Source organism: Lissotriton vulgaris, chromosome 5, assembly GCF_964263255.1.
Source record: "Lissotriton vulgaris chromosome 5, aLisVul1.2, whole genome shotgun sequence".
In the NCBI taxonomy this organism is placed as follows: domain Eukaryota; kingdom Metazoa; phylum Chordata; class Amphibia; order Caudata; family Salamandridae; genus Lissotriton; species Lissotriton vulgaris.
In genome coordinates this window covers 1,567,042,932-1,567,057,549 of record NC_141693.1, presented here as the reverse complement: position 1 = coordinate 1,567,057,549, position 14,618 = coordinate 1,567,042,932, and the positions used below count along the sequence as shown (strand labels likewise).

The following is a 14,618-nucleotide window of genomic DNA, read 5'->3' as shown; positions in this document are numbered from 1 at the left end:
ATTAAAAATAAGCATAAGTTTATCCTAGACTGTGTCAGAACGGCAAATGTATGGGGTGTTCAATAGACAGAGCACACGATATAGCAGAATTATCAAATCTATTCCATTTGGACTGTATTTTTAATAGTCATGATAACATGCTAGCATGTGAGTCGATCTTGCACAGTGAATAATGGAGCAGTGCAGTATCTACTTGGTTAGCACTAGATGGCTCAAATGGGGAGAAATGAAAACAGTGAGCTCCAGTGGCGCAATCGGTTAGCGCGCGGTACTTATACAGCAGTACTTGCACTGAGCCATGCCGAGGTTGTGAGTTCGAGCCTCACCTGGAACAGTTGATTGGTTTTCATAAACCATTTCACTAAAAGTAAAGATTAGACTCAGAATAAAGACGGCTCTTGCTATAGAGTCTTAACTTCTTTTCAGGATCTGCGTGTCCGACTCCTCCAGGTGCCAAATATCACATATCCTATGCGATGCTCCTTATAAACATTCAATGATGTACCATCTTGCATAGCATGCAAACACCACATCAGTGCATTTAAAAATACTTTTGTAGAATAATAAATATGATGAATACATTGTTGTCACGGGATAACCATAAACTGAGGAGCTGCAAACAGTGCTGTGTCAGCTACATACAATAAAATTTAACTCAAAGAAATATCAAAAGAAGAGCATCATCATATTAAAGTTTCTAGTCAACATAAGAGTTGCACCATAGCAGCTTATGGTGCTTTCTGCTCAGATTGTGCCTCCAATCCCACATTGACTTTTTTAGTTCTTTGCAATTTTAAAAAACAATTCCTGCTCAAAGCTAGCTTTTCAAAACCATTCAACCTATTACATTTATTTCTCTAACCTGTGAATGTGGTCCATGTTCTCTTTTCCTCATTCCCATCATGATACTCCCTTTCCGGAAACCAAGTTCACTTCTTTATCCAGCCCACCCATCCAAGGTCACCAAATCTATGAAGCAATTCTGCTTTTTCTCACATTCTCTCCATGTACAAGATACCTTGTATCAATTGAATGGACAGCAGGAGAGGTGAATATTTATGGTTAGTGGGGGTGGGGTTTTGAAGATTAACCTCATTTGACTAAGAGCCGGGGTATCTGGGAGAAAAAGTATTTTAAGGGGGATGAAGTTCATATCTCCTTGGTGAAATTTCTAGAGCCTTATTTCATCCTTTCTGTGGATGCAGACTCAGTCGGAACAGACGTCCTAGTCCTCGCTCTGCCTTTCAAAGGAACTCTAAATATGCATGGCTTATTTGGCTTTGCCCGGCAGGGCTTGCCCGGCGGGGTGAGAATGGCGTTTGTCAGGTGTTCGTCAGGCGATCGGAAGGGGTGAGGCAATAGTTTATGGTTCAATGGTTTTCATGAAGTCTTCTTGATAAGATGAAAGATGGAAAGGGAAGCTTGTCAAAAAGCAAACTTAAGACAAGGTGTGACTCCTAGAAAGAATGACTTAAAAACAACATACAGAAACACACATATAAAAAGGCCCTGATGAGGCTTGAACTCATGACCCCTGGTTTACAAGACCAGTGCTCTGCCACTGAGCTACAAGGCCGGTCTGCCTGCAGTTTGTAAATCGCAACATGTATTCTTACTGCGGTATGAAGATATCTATGATTTTGAGACTCTGTATGGAAATGCAGTTGCATTTGAATGTCTACATGCGTGCACAAATCGAAGAGCATGCTTAAGACACTTTTCTTGAAAGTAGGAAAAACTCCATTTTGATTTGAGAACATAAGAGTATTCACATTTATGACCATACTGAAAGCTCTAGTGAGTATGTCCGCAATCAGTGACAGATAGAGAACTCACTTATTAGAAGTGATCTGTCTCTGTGGGGCAGACAAATGTAAACACTCATACACTTGAGACGGCTGAAACTTTAGGAGTAAGAAATGCTTTTTTATCAGTCTATCTATCCAAACTGGTTGGAAGGCCAGGAGTGAGGAATAGGCAATCCTCTGGACACTTCATGAAAGATCTAATTTCAATTAAGCACAAAATAATTCCCTTTATTTGACATAAATGCCATAATGGAATAGTCAGTTGGGCCCTTCTAGTGGATTATGGCAGTGTCTTGAAAGAGAGTGTAATTGTACTACAAGACATGCTCACCTTCAAAAGAGTGTCTGATGGCTTTCCGACGAAGGTGGGATTCGAACCCACGCGTGCAGAGCACAATGGATTAGCAGTCCATCGCCTTAACCACTCGGCCACCTCGTCTGCCTTAGGAGCCTATATTTCATTTTTGGTGAAATTCTAACTATGTGCTAATTAAAAATAAGCATAAGTTTATCCTAGACTGTGTCAGAACGGCAAATGTATGGGGTGTTCAATAGACAGAGCACACGATATAGCAGAATTATCAAATCTATTCCATTTGGACTGTATTTTTAATAGTCATGATAACATGCTAGCATGTGAGTCGATCTTGCACAGTGAATAATGGAGCAGTGCAGTATCTACTTGGTTAGCACTAGATGGCTCAAATGGGGAGAAATGAAAACAGTGAGCTCCAGTGGCGCAATCGGTTAGCGCGCGGTACTTATACAGCAGTACTTGCACTGAGCCATGCCGAGGTTGTGAGTTCGAGCCTCACCTGGAGCAGTTGATTGGTTTTCATAAACCATTTCACTAAAAGTAAAGATTAGACTCAGAATAAAGACGGCTCTTGCTATAGAGTCTTAACTTCTTTTCAGGATCTGCGTGTCCGACTCCTCCAGGTGCCAAATATCACATATCCTATGCGATGCTCCTTATAAACATTCAATGATGTACCATCTTGCATAGCATGCAAACACCACATCAGTGCATTTAAATACACTTTTGTAGAATAATAAATATGATGAATACATTGTTGTCACGGGATAACCATAAACTGAGGAGCTGCAAACAGTGCTGTGTCAGCTACATACAATAAAATGTAACTCAAAGAAATATCAAAAGAAGAGCATCATCATATTAAAGTTTCTAGTCAACATAAGAGTTGCACCATAGCAGCTTATGGTGCTTTCTGCTCAGATTGTGCCTCCAATCCCACATTGACTTTTTTAGTTCTTTGCAATTTTAAAAAACAATTCCTGCTCAAAGCTAGCTTTTCAAAACCATTCAACCTATTACATTTATTTCTCTAACCTGTGAATGTGGTCCATGTTCTCTTTTCCTCATTCCCATCATGATACTCCCTTTCCGGAAACCAAGTTCACTTCTTTATCCAGCCCACCCATCCAAAGTCACCAAATCTATGAAGCAATTCTGCTTTTTCTCACATTCTCTCCATGTACAAGATACCTTGTATCAATTGAATGGACAGCAGGAGAGGTGAATATTTATGGTTAGTGGGGGTGGAGTTTTGAAGATTAACCTCATTTGACTAAGAGCCGGGGTATCTGGGAGAAAAAGTATTTTAAGGGGGATGAAGTTCATATCTCCTTGGTGAAATTTCTAGAGCCTTATTTCATCCTTTCTGTGGATGCAGACTCAGTCGGAACAGACGTCCTAGTCCTCGCTCTGCCTTTCAAAGGAACTCTAAATATGCATGGCTTATTTGGCTTTGCCCGGCAGGGCTTGCCCGGCGGGGTGAGAATGGCGTTTGTCAGGCGTTCGTCAGGCGATCGGAAGGGGTGAGGCAATAGTTTATGGTTCAATGGTTTTCATGAAGTCTTCTTGATAAGATGAAAGATGGAAAGGGAAGCTTGTCAATAAGCAAACTTAAGACAAGGTGTGACTCCTAGAAAGAATGACTTGAAAACAACATACAGAAACACACATATAAAAAGGCCCTGATGAGGCTTGAACTCTCATGACCCCTGGTTTACAAGACCAGTGCTCTGCCACTGAGCTACAAGGCCGGTCTGCCTGCAGTTTGTAAATCGCAACATGTATTCTTACTGCGGTATGAAGATATCTATGATTTTGAGACTCTGTATGGAAATGCAGTTGCATTTGAATGTCTACATGCGTGCACAAATCGAAGAGCATGCTTAAGACACTTTTCTTGAAAGTAGGAAAAACTCCATTTTGATTTGAGAACATAAGAGTATTCACATTTATGACCATACTGAAAGCTCTAGTGAGTATGTCCGCAATCAGTGACAGATAGAGAACTCACTTATTAGAAGTGATCTGTCTCTGTGGGGCAGACAAATGTAAACACTCATACACTTGAGACGGCTTAAACTTTAGGAGTAAGAAATGCTTTCTTATCAGTCTATCTATCCAAACTGGTTGGAAGGCCAGGAGTGAGGAATAGGCAATCCTCTGGACACTTCATGAAAGATCTAATTTCAATTAAGCACAAAATACTTCCCTTTATTTGACATAAATGCCATAATGGAATAGTCAGTTGGGCCCTTCTAGTGGATTATGGCAGTGTCTTGAAAGAGAGTGTAATTGTACTACGAGACATGCTCACCTTCAAAAGAGTGTCTGATGGCTTTCCGACGAAGGTGGGATTCGAACCCACGCGTGCAGAGCACAATGGATTAGCAGTCCATCGCCTTAACCACTCGGCCACCTCTTCTGCCTTGGGGGCCTATATTTCATTTTTGGTGAAATTCTAACTATGTGCTAATTAAAAATAAGCATAAGTTTATCCTAGACTGTGTCAGAACGGCAAATGTATGGGGTGTTCAATAGACAGAGCACACGATATAGCAGAATTATCAAATCTATTCCATTTGGACTGTATTTTTAATAGTCATGATAACATGCTAGCATGTGAGTCGATCTTGCACAGTGAATAATGGAGCAGTGCAGTATCTACTTGGTTAGCACTAGATGGCTCAAATGGGGAGAAATGAAAACAGCGAGCTCCAGTGGCGCAATCGGTTAGCGCGCGGTACTTATACAGCAGTACTTGCACTGAGCCATGCTGAGGTTGTGAGTTCGAGCCTCACCTGGAGCAGTTGATTGGTTTTCATAAACCATTTCACTGAAAGGAAAGATTAGACTCAGAATAAAGACGGCTCTTGCTAGAGAGTCTTAACTTCTTTTCAGGATCTGCGTGTCCGACTCCTCCAGGTGCCAAATATCACATATCCTATGCGATGCTCCTTATAAACATTCAATGATGTACCATCTTGCATAGCATGCAAACACCACATCAGTGCATTTAAAAATACTTTTGTAGAATAATAAATATGATGAATACATTGTTGTCACGGGATAACCATAAACTGAGGAGCTGCAAACAGTGCTGTGTCAGCTACATACAATAAAATTTAACTCAAAGAAATATCAAAAGAAGAGCATCATCATATTAAAGTTTCTAGTCAACATAAGAGTTGCACCATAGCAGCTTATGGTGCTTTCTGCTCAGATTGTGCCTCCAATCCCACATTGACTTTTTTAGTTCTTTGCAATTTTAAAAAACAATTCCTGCTCAAAGCTAGCTTTTCAAAACCATTCAACCTATTACATTTATTTCTCTAACCTGTGAATGTGGTCCATGTTCTCTTTTCCTCATTCCCATCATGATACTCCCTTTCCGGAAACCAAGTTCACTTCTTTATCCAGCCCACCCATCCAAGGTCACCAAATCTATGAAGCAATTCTGCTTTTTCTCACATTCTCTCCATGTACAAGATACCTTGTATCAATTGAATGGACAGCAGGAGAGGTGAATATTTATGGTTAGTGGGGGTGGGGTTTTGAAGATTAACCTCATTTGACTAAGAGCCGGGGTATCTGGGAGAAAAAGTATTTTAAGGGGGATGAAGTTCATATCTCCTTGGTGAAATTTCTAGAGCCTTATTTCATCCTTTCTGTGGATGCAGACTCAGTCGGAACAGACGTCCTAGTCCTCGCTCTGCCTTTCAAAGGAACTTTAAATATGCATGGCTTATTTGGCTTTGCCCGGCAGGGCTTGCCCGGCGGGGTGAGAATGGCGTTTGTCAGGCGTTCGTCAGGCGATCGGAAGGGGTGAGGCAATAGTTTATGGTTCAATGGTTTTCATGAAGTCTTCTTGATAAGATGAAAGATGGAAAGGGAAGCTTGTCAATAAGCAAACTTAAGACAAGGTGTGACTCCTAGAAAGAATGACTTGAAAACAACATACAGAAACACACATATAAAAAGGCCCTGATGAGGCTTGAACTCAAGACCCCTGGTTTACAAGACCAGTGCTCTGCCACTGTGCTACAAGGCCGGTCTGCCTGCAGTTTGTAAATCGCAACATGTATTCTTACTGCGGTATGAAGATATCTATGATTTTGAGACTCTGTATGGAAATGCAGTTGCATTTGAATGTCTACATGCGTGCACAAATCGAAGAGCATGCTTAAGACACTTTTCTTGAAAGTAGGAAAAACTCCATTTTGATTTGAGAACATAAGAGTATTCACATTTATGACCATACTGAAAGCTCTAGTGAGTATGTCCGCAATCAGTGACAGATAGAGAACTCACTTATTAGAAGTGATCTGTCTCTGTGGGGCAGACAAATGTAAACACTCATACACTTGAGACGGCTGAAACTTTAGGAGTAAGAAATGCTTTCTTATCAGTCTATCTATCCAAACTGGTTGGAAGGCCAGGAGTGAGGAATAGGCAATCCTCTGGACACTTCATGAAAGATCTAATTTCAATTAAGCACAAAATACTTCCCTTTATTTGACATAAATGCCATAATGGAATAGTCAGTTGGGCCCTTCTAGTGGATTATGGCAGTGTCTTGAAAGAGAGTGTAATTGTACTACAAGACATGCTCACCTTCAAAAGAGTGTCTGATGGCTTTCCGACAAAGGTGGGATTCGAACCCACGCGTGCAGAGCACAATGGATTAGCAGTCCATCGCCTTAACCACTCGGCCACCTCGTCTGCCTTAGGAGCCTATATTTCATTTTTGGTGAAATTCTAACTATGTGCTAATTAAAAATAAGCATAAGTTTATCCTAGACTGTGTCAGAACGGCAAATGTATGGGGTGTTCAATAGACAGAGCACACGATATAGCAGAATTATCAAATCTATTCCATTTGGACTGTATTTTTAATAGTCATGATAACATGCTAGCATGTGAGTCGATCTTGCACAGTGAATAATGGAGCAGTGCAGTATCTACTTGGTTAGCACTAGATGGCTCAAATGGGGAGAAATGAAAACAGTGAGCTCCAGTGGCGCAATCGGTTAGCGCGCGGTACTTATACAGCAGTACTTGCACTGAGCCATGCCGAGGTTGTGAGTTCGAGCCTCACCTGGAGCAGTTGATTGGTTTTCATAAACCATTTCACTAAAAGTAAAGATTAGACTCAGAATAAAGACGTCTCTTGCTATAGAGTCTTAACTTCTTTTCAGGATCTGCGTGTCCGACTCCTCCAGGTGCCAAATATCACATATCCTATGCGATGCTCCTTATAAACATTCAATGATGTACCATCTTGCATAGCATGCAAACACCACATCAGTGCATTTAAAAATACTTTTGTAGAATAATAAATATGATGAATACATTGTTGTCACGGGATAACCATAAACTGAGGAGCTGCAAACAGTGCTGTGTCAGCTACATACAATAAAATTTAACTCAAAGAAATATCAAAAGAAGAGCATCATCATATTAAAGTTTCTAGTCAACATAAGAGTTGCACCATAGCAGCTTATGGTGCTTTCTGCTCAGATTGTGCCTCCAATCCCACATTGACTTTTTTAGTTCTTTGCAATTTTAAAAAACAATTCCTGCTCAAAGCTAGCTTTTCAAAACCATTCAACCTATTACATTTATTTCTCTAACCTGTGAATGTGGTCCATGTTCTCTTTTCCTCATTCCCATCATGATACTCCCTTTCCGGAAACCAAGTTCACTTCTTTATCCAGCCCACCCATCCAAGGTCACCAAATCTATGAAGCAATTCTGCTTTTTCTCACATTCTCTCCATGTACAAGATACCTTGTATCAATTGAATGGACAGCAGGAGAGGTGAATATTTATGGTTAGTGGGGGTGGGGTTTTGAAGATTAACCTCATTTGACTAAGAGCCGGGGTATCTGGGAGAAAAAGTATTTTAAGGGGGATGAAGTTCATATCTCCTTGGTGAAATTTCTAGAGCCTTATTTCATCCTTTCTGTGGATGCAGACTCAGTCGGAACAGACGTCCTAGTCCTCGCTCTGCCTTTCAAAGGAACTCTAAATATGCATGGCTTATTTGGCTTTGCCCGGCAGGGCTTGCCCGGCGGGGTGAGAATGGCGTTTGTCAGGCGTTCGTCAGGCGATCGGAAGGGGTGAGGCAATAGTTTATGGTTCAATGGTTTTCATGAAGTCTTCTTGATAAGATGAAAGATGGAAAGGGAAGCTTGTCAATAAGCAAACTTAAGACAAGGTGTGACTCCTAGAAAGAATGACTTAAAAACAACATACAGAAACACACATATAAAAAGGCCCTGATGAGGCTTGAACTCATGACCCCTGGTTTACAAGACCAGTGCTCTGCCACTGAGCTACAAGGCCGGTCTGCCTGCAGTTTGTAAATCGCAACATGTATTCTTACTGCGGTATGAAGATATCTATGATTTTGAGACTCTGTATGGAAATGCAGTTGCATTTGAATGTCTACATGCGTGCACAAATCGAAGAGCATGCTTAAGACACTTTTCTTGAAAGTAGGAAAAACTCCATTTTGATTTGAGAACATAAGAGTATTCACATTTATGACCATACTGAAAGCTCTAGTGAGTATGTCCGCAATCAGTGACAGATAGAGAACTCACTTATTAGAAGTGATCTGTCTCTGTGGGGCAGACAAATGTAAACACTCATACACTTGAGACGGCTGAAACTTTAGGAGTAAGAAATGCTTTCTTATCAGTCTATCTATCCAAACTGGTTGGAAGGCCAGGAGTGAGGAATAGGCAATCCTCTGGACACTTCATGAAAGATCTAATTTCAATTAAGCACAAAATACTTCCCTTTATTTGACATAAATGCCATAATGGAATAGTCAGTTGGGCCCTTCTAGTGGATTATGGCAGTGTCTTGAAAGAGAGTGTAATTGTACTACGAGACATGCTCACCTTCAAAAGAGTGTCTGATGGCTTTCCGACGAAGGTGGGATTCGAACCCACGCGTGCAGAGCACAATGGATTAGCAGTCCATCGCCTTAACCACTCGGCCACCTCTTCTGCCTTGGGGGCCTATATTTCATTTTTGGTGAAATTCTAACTATGTGCTAATTAAAAATAAGCATAAGTTTATCCTAGACTGTGTCAGAACGGCAAATGTATGGGGTGTTCAATAGACAGAGCACACGATATAGCAGAATTATCAAATCTATTCCATTTGGACTGTATTTTTAATAGTCATGATAACATGCTAGCATGTGAGTCGATCTTGCACAGTGAATAATGGAGCAGTGCAGTATCTACTTGGTTAGCACTAGATGGCTCAAATGGGGAGAAATGAAAACAGCGAGCTCCAGTGGCGCAATCGGTTAGCGCGCGGTACTTATACAGCAGTACTTGCACTGAGCCATGCTGAGGTTGTGAGTTCGAGCCTCACCTGGAGCAGTTGATTGGTTTTCATAAACCATTTCACTGAAAGGAAAGATTAGACTCAGAATAAAGACGGCTCTTGCTAGAGAGTCTTAACTTCTTTTCAGGATCTGCGTGTCCGACTCCTCCAGGTGCCAAATATCACATATCCTATGCGATGCTCCTTATAAACATTCAATGATGTACCATCTTGCATAGCATGCAAACACCACATCAGTGCATTTAAAAATACTTTTGTAGAATAATAAATATGATGAATACATTGTTGTCACGGGATAACCATAAACTGAGGAGCTGCAAACAGTGCTGTGTCAGCTACATACAATAAAATTTAACTCAAAGAAATATCAAAAGAAGAGCATCATCATATTAAAGTTTCTAGTCAACATAAGAGTTGCACCATAGCAGCTTATGGTGCTTTCTGCTCAGATTGTGCCTCCAATCCCACATTGACTTTTTTAGTTCTTTGCAATTTTAAAAAACAATTCCTGCTCAAAGCTAGCTTTTCAAAACCATTCAACCTATTACATTTATTTCTCTAACCTGTGAATGTGGTCCATGTTCTCTTTTCCTCATTCCCATCATGATACTCCCTTTCCGGAAACCAAGTTCACTTCTTTATCCAGCCCACCCATCCAAGGTCACCAAATCTATGAAGCAATTCTGCTTTTTCTCACATTCTCTCCATGTACAAGATACCTTGTATCAATTGAATGGACAGCAGGAGAGGTGAATATTTATGGTTAGTGGGGGTGGGGTTTTGAAGATTAACCTCATTTGACTAAGAGCCGGGGTATCTGGGAGAAAAAGTATTTTAAGGGGGATGAAGTTCATATCTCCTTGGTGAAATTTCTAGAGCCTTATTTCATCCTTTCTGTGGATGCAGACTCAGTCGGAACAGACGTCCTAGTCCTCGCTCTGCCTTTCAAAGGAACTTTAAATATGCATGGCTTATTTGGCTTTGCCCGGCAGGGCTTGCCCGGCGGGGTGAGAATGGCGTTTGTCAGGCGTTCGTCAGGCGATCGGAAGGGGTGAGGCAATAGTTTATGGTTCAATGGTTTTCATGAAGTCTTCTTGATAAGATGAAAGATGGAAAGGGAAGCTTGTCAATAAGCAAACTTAAGACAAGGTGTGACTCCTAGAAAGAATGACTTGAAAACAACATACAGAAACACACATATAAAAAGGCCCTGATGAGGCTTGAACTCAAGACCCCTGGTTTACAAGACCAGTGCTCTGCCACTGTGCTACAAGGCCGGTCTGCCTGCAGTTTGTAAATCGCAACATGTATTCTTACTGCGGTATGAAGATATCTATGATTTTGAGACTCTGTATGGAAATGCAGTTGCATTTGAATGTCTACATGCGTGCACAAATCGAAGAGCATGCTTAAGACACTTTTCTTGAAAGTAGGAAAAACTCCATTTTGATTTGAGAACATAAGAGTATTCACATTTATGACCATACTGAAAGCTCTAGTGAGTATGTCCGCAATCAGTGACAGATAGAGAACTCACTTATTAGAAGTGATCTGTCTCTGTGGGGCAGACAAATGTAAACACTCATACACTTGAGACGGCTGAAACTTTAGGAGTAAGAAATGCTTTCTTATCAGTCTATCTATCCAAACTGGTTGGAAGGCCAGGAGTGAGGAATAGGCAATCCTCTGGACACTTCATGAAAGATCTAATTTCAATTAAGCACAAAATACTTCCCTTTATTTGACATAAATGCCATAATGGAATAGTCAGTTGGGCCCTTCTAGTGGATTATGGCAGTGTCTTGAAAGAGAGTGTAATTGTACTACAAGACATGCTCACCTTCAAAAGAGTGTCTGATGGCTTTCCGACAAAGGTGGGATTCGAACCCACGCGTGCAGAGCACAATGGATTAGCAGTCCATCGCCTTAACCACTCGGCCACCTCGTCTGCCTTAGGAGCCTATATTTCATTTTTGGTGAAATTCTAACTATGTGCTAATTAAAAATAAGCATAAGTTTATCCTAGACTGTGTCAGAACGGCAAATGTATGGGGTGTTCAATAGACAGAGCACACGATATAGCAGAATTATCAAATCTATTCCATTTGGACTGTATTTTTAATAGTCATGATAACATGCTAGCATGTGAGTCGATCTTGCACAGTGAATAATGGAGCAGTGCAGTATCTACTTGGTTAGCACTAGATGGCTCAAATGGGGAGAAATGAAAACAGTGAGCTCCAGTGGCGCAATCGGTTAGCGCGCGGTACTTATACAGCAGTACTTGCACTGAGCCATGCCGAGGTTGTGAGTTCGAGCCTCACCTGGAACAGTTGATTGGTTTTCATAAACCATTTCACTAAAAGTAAAGATTAGACTCAGAATAAAGACGGCTCTTGCTATAGAGTCTTAACTTCTTTTCAGGATCTGCGTGTCCGACTCCTCCAGGTGCCAAATATCACATATCCTATGCGATGCTCCTTATAAACATTCAATGATGTACCATCTTGCATAGCATGCAAACACCACATCAGTGCATTTAAAAATACTTTTGTAGAATAATAAATATGATGAATACATTGTTGTCACGGGATAACCATAAACTGAGGAGCTGCAAACAGTGCTGTGTCAGCTACATACAATAAAATTTAACTCAAAGAAATATCAAAAGAAGAGCATCATCATATTAAAGTTTCTAGTCAACATAAGAGTTGCACCATAGCAGCTTATGGTGCTTTCTGCTCAGATTGTGCCTCCAATCCCACATTGACTTTTTTAGTTCTTTGCAATTTTAAAAAACAATTCCTGCTCAAAGCTAGCTTTTCAAAACCATTCAACCTATTACATTTATTTCTCTAACCTGTGAATGTGGTCCATGTTCTCTTTTCCTCATTCCCATCATGATACTCCCTTTCCGGAAACCAAGTTCACTTCTTTATCCAGCCCACCCATCCAAGGTCACCAAATCTATGAAGCAATTCTGCTTTTTCTCACATTCTCTCCATGTACAAGATACCTTGTATCAATTGAATGGACAGCAGGAGAGGTGAATATTTATGGTTAGTGGGGGTGGGGTTTTGAAGATTAACCTCATTTGACTAAGAGCCGGGGTATCTGGGAGAAAAAGTATTTTAAGGGGGATGAAGTTCATATCTCCTTGGTGAAATTTCTAGAGCCTTATTTCATCCTTTCTGTGGATGCAGACTCAGTCGGAACAGACGTCCTAGTCCTCGCTCTGCCTTTCAAAGGAACTCTAAATATGCATGGCTTATTTGGCTTTGCCCGGCAGGGCTTGCCCGGCGGGGTGAGAATGGCGTTTGTCAGGTGTTCGTCAGGCGATCGGAAGGGGTGAGGCAATAGTTTATGGTTCAATGGTTTTCATGAAGTCTTCTTGATAAGATGAAAGATGGAAAGGGAAGCTTGTCAAAAAGCAAACTTAAGACAAGGTGTGACTCCTAGAAAGAATGACTTAAAAACAACATACAGAAACACACATATAAAAAGGCCCTGATGAGGCTTGAACTCATGACCCCTGGTTTACAAGACCAGTGCTCTGCCACTGAGCTACAAGGCCGGTCTGCCTGCAGTTTGTAAATCGCAACATGTATTCTTACTGCGGTATGAAGATATCTATGATTTTGAGACTCTGTATGGAAATGCAGTTGCATTTGAATGTCTACATGCGTGCACAAATCGAAGAGCATGCTTAAGACACTTTTCTTGAAAGTAGGAAAAACTCCATTTTGATTTGAGAACATAAGAGTATTCACATTTATGACCATACTGAAAGCTCTAGTGAGTATGTCCGCAATCAGTGACAGATAGAGAACTCACTTATTAGAAGTGATCTGTCTCTGTGGGGCAGACAAATGTAAACACTCATACACTTGAGACGGCTGAAACTTTAGGAGTAAGAAATGCTTTTTTATCAGTCTATCTATCCAAACTGGTTGGAAGGCCAGGAGTGAGGAATAGGCAATCCTCTGGACACTTCATGAAAGATCTAATTTCAATTAAGCACAAAATAATTCCCTTTATTTGACATAAATGCCATAATGGAATAGTCAGTTGGGCCCTTCTAGTGGATTATGGCAGTGTCTTGAAAGAGAGTGTAATTGTACTACAAGACATGCTCACCTTCAAAAGAGTGTCTGATGGCTTTCCGACGAAGGTGGGATTCGAACCCACGCGTGCAGAGCACAATGGATTAGCAGTCCATCGCCTTAACCACTCGGCCACCTCGTCTGCCTTAGGAGCCTATATTTCATTTTTGGTGAAATTCTAACTATGTGCTAATTAAAAATAAGCATAAGTTTATCCTAGACTGTGTCAGAACGGCAAATGTATGGGGTGTTCAATAGACAGAGCACACGATATAGCAGAATTATCAAATCTATTCCATTTGGACTGTATTTTTAATAGTCATGATAACATGCTAGCATGTGAGTCGATCTTGCACAGTGAATAATGGAGCAGTGCAGTATCTACTTGGTTAGCACTAGATGGCTCAAATGGGGAGAAATGAAAACAGTGAGCTCCAGTGGCGCAATCGGTTAGCGCCGGTACTTATACAGCAGTACTTGCACTGAGCCATGCCGAGGTTGTGAGTTCGAGCCTCACCTGGAGCAGTTGATTGGTTTTCATAAACCATTTCACTAAAAGTAAAGATTAGACTCAGAATAAAGACGGCTCTTGCTATAGAGTCTTAACTTCTTTTCAGGATCTGCGTGTCCGACTCCTCCAGGTGCCAAATATCACATATCCTATGCGATGCTCCTTATAAACATTCAATGATGTACCATCTTGCATAGCATGCAAACACCACATCAGTGCATTTAAATACACTTTTGTAGAATAATAAATATGATGAATACATTGTTGTCACGGGATAACCATAAACTGAGGAGCTGCAAACAGTGCTGTGTCAGCTACATACAATAAAATGTAACTCAAAGAAATATCAAAAGAAGAGCATCATCATATTAAAGTTTCTAGTCAACATAAGAGTTGCACCATAGCAGCTTATGGTGCTTTCTGCTCAGATTGTGCCTCCAATCCCACATTGACTTTTTTAGTTCTTTGCAATTTTAAAAAACAATTCCTGCTCAAAGCTAGCTTTTCAAAACCAT

The 14,618-nt window shown here is 40.8% G+C and overlaps 19 non-coding genes across 19 annotated transcripts; 7 read left to right on the top strand and 12 right to left on the bottom strand.

Annotated features, from left to right (window-relative positions):
* Window positions 1-239: 239 nt before the first annotated feature.
* On the top strand, window positions 240-334 carry TRNAI-UAU (transfer RNA isoleucine (anticodon UAU)). The gene is made up of 2 exons: window positions 240-277; window positions 299-334. It is a non-coding gene; the product is annotated as a tRNA-Ile (tRNA).
* A 1,170-nt stretch (window positions 335-1,504) lies between these two features.
* TRNAT-UGU (transfer RNA threonine (anticodon UGU)) lies at window positions 1,505-1,576 on the bottom strand. Its single transcript has one exon. It is a non-coding gene; the product is annotated as a tRNA-Thr (tRNA).
* Window positions 1,577-2,165: 589 nt separating this feature from the next.
* On the bottom strand, window positions 2,166-2,247 carry TRNAS-GCU (transfer RNA serine (anticodon GCU)). Its single transcript has one exon. It is a non-coding gene; the product is annotated as a tRNA-Ser (tRNA).
* Window positions 2,248-2,536: 289 nt separating this feature from the next.
* On the top strand, window positions 2,537-2,631 carry TRNAI-UAU (transfer RNA isoleucine (anticodon UAU)). The gene is made up of 2 exons: window positions 2,537-2,574; window positions 2,596-2,631. It is a non-coding gene; the product is annotated as a tRNA-Ile (tRNA).
* A 1,170-nt stretch (window positions 2,632-3,801) lies between these two features.
* On the bottom strand, window positions 3,802-3,875 carry TRNAT-UGU (transfer RNA threonine (anticodon UGU)). Its single transcript has one exon. It is a non-coding gene; the product is annotated as a tRNA-Thr (tRNA).
* Window positions 3,876-4,464: 589 nt separating this feature from the next.
* On the bottom strand, window positions 4,465-4,546 carry TRNAS-GCU (transfer RNA serine (anticodon GCU)). The gene has a single exon. It is a non-coding gene; the product is annotated as a tRNA-Ser (tRNA).
* Window positions 4,547-4,835: 289 nt separating this feature from the next.
* TRNAI-UAU (transfer RNA isoleucine (anticodon UAU)) lies at window positions 4,836-4,930 on the top strand. Its single transcript has 2 exons — window positions 4,836-4,873; window positions 4,895-4,930. It is a non-coding gene; the product is annotated as a tRNA-Ile (tRNA).
* Window positions 4,931-6,100: 1,170 nt separating this feature from the next.
* TRNAT-UGU (transfer RNA threonine (anticodon UGU)) lies at window positions 6,101-6,172 on the bottom strand. The gene has a single exon. It is a non-coding gene; the product is annotated as a tRNA-Thr (tRNA).
* A 589-nt stretch (window positions 6,173-6,761) lies between these two features.
* TRNAS-GCU (transfer RNA serine (anticodon GCU)) lies at window positions 6,762-6,843 on the bottom strand. Its single transcript has one exon. It is a non-coding gene; the product is annotated as a tRNA-Ser (tRNA).
* Window positions 6,844-7,132: 289 nt separating this feature from the next.
* On the top strand, window positions 7,133-7,227 carry TRNAI-UAU (transfer RNA isoleucine (anticodon UAU)). Its single transcript has 2 exons — window positions 7,133-7,170; window positions 7,192-7,227. It is a non-coding gene; the product is annotated as a tRNA-Ile (tRNA).
* A 1,170-nt stretch (window positions 7,228-8,397) lies between these two features.
* On the bottom strand, window positions 8,398-8,469 carry TRNAT-UGU (transfer RNA threonine (anticodon UGU)). Its single transcript has one exon. It is a non-coding gene; the product is annotated as a tRNA-Thr (tRNA).
* Window positions 8,470-9,058: 589 nt separating this feature from the next.
* TRNAS-GCU (transfer RNA serine (anticodon GCU)) lies at window positions 9,059-9,140 on the bottom strand. The gene has a single exon. It is a non-coding gene; the product is annotated as a tRNA-Ser (tRNA).
* Window positions 9,141-9,429: 289 nt separating this feature from the next.
* Window positions 9,430-9,524, top strand: TRNAI-UAU (transfer RNA isoleucine (anticodon UAU)). The gene is made up of 2 exons: window positions 9,430-9,467; window positions 9,489-9,524. It is a non-coding gene; the product is annotated as a tRNA-Ile (tRNA).
* A 1,170-nt stretch (window positions 9,525-10,694) lies between these two features.
* TRNAT-UGU (transfer RNA threonine (anticodon UGU)) lies at window positions 10,695-10,766 on the bottom strand. Its single transcript has one exon. It is a non-coding gene; the product is annotated as a tRNA-Thr (tRNA).
* A 589-nt stretch (window positions 10,767-11,355) lies between these two features.
* On the bottom strand, window positions 11,356-11,437 carry TRNAS-GCU (transfer RNA serine (anticodon GCU)). Its single transcript has one exon. It is a non-coding gene; the product is annotated as a tRNA-Ser (tRNA).
* Window positions 11,438-11,726: 289 nt separating this feature from the next.
* On the top strand, window positions 11,727-11,821 carry TRNAI-UAU (transfer RNA isoleucine (anticodon UAU)). The gene is made up of 2 exons: window positions 11,727-11,764; window positions 11,786-11,821. It is a non-coding gene; the product is annotated as a tRNA-Ile (tRNA).
* Window positions 11,822-12,991: 1,170 nt separating this feature from the next.
* On the bottom strand, window positions 12,992-13,063 carry TRNAT-UGU (transfer RNA threonine (anticodon UGU)). Its single transcript has one exon. It is a non-coding gene; the product is annotated as a tRNA-Thr (tRNA).
* A 589-nt stretch (window positions 13,064-13,652) lies between these two features.
* On the bottom strand, window positions 13,653-13,734 carry TRNAS-GCU (transfer RNA serine (anticodon GCU)). The gene has a single exon. It is a non-coding gene; the product is annotated as a tRNA-Ser (tRNA).
* Window positions 13,735-14,023: 289 nt separating this feature from the next.
* Window positions 14,024-14,117, top strand: TRNAI-UAU (transfer RNA isoleucine (anticodon UAU)). The gene is made up of 2 exons: window positions 14,024-14,060; window positions 14,082-14,117. It is a non-coding gene; the product is annotated as a tRNA-Ile (tRNA).
* The last annotated feature ends 501 nt before the right edge of the window (window positions 14,118-14,618 follow it).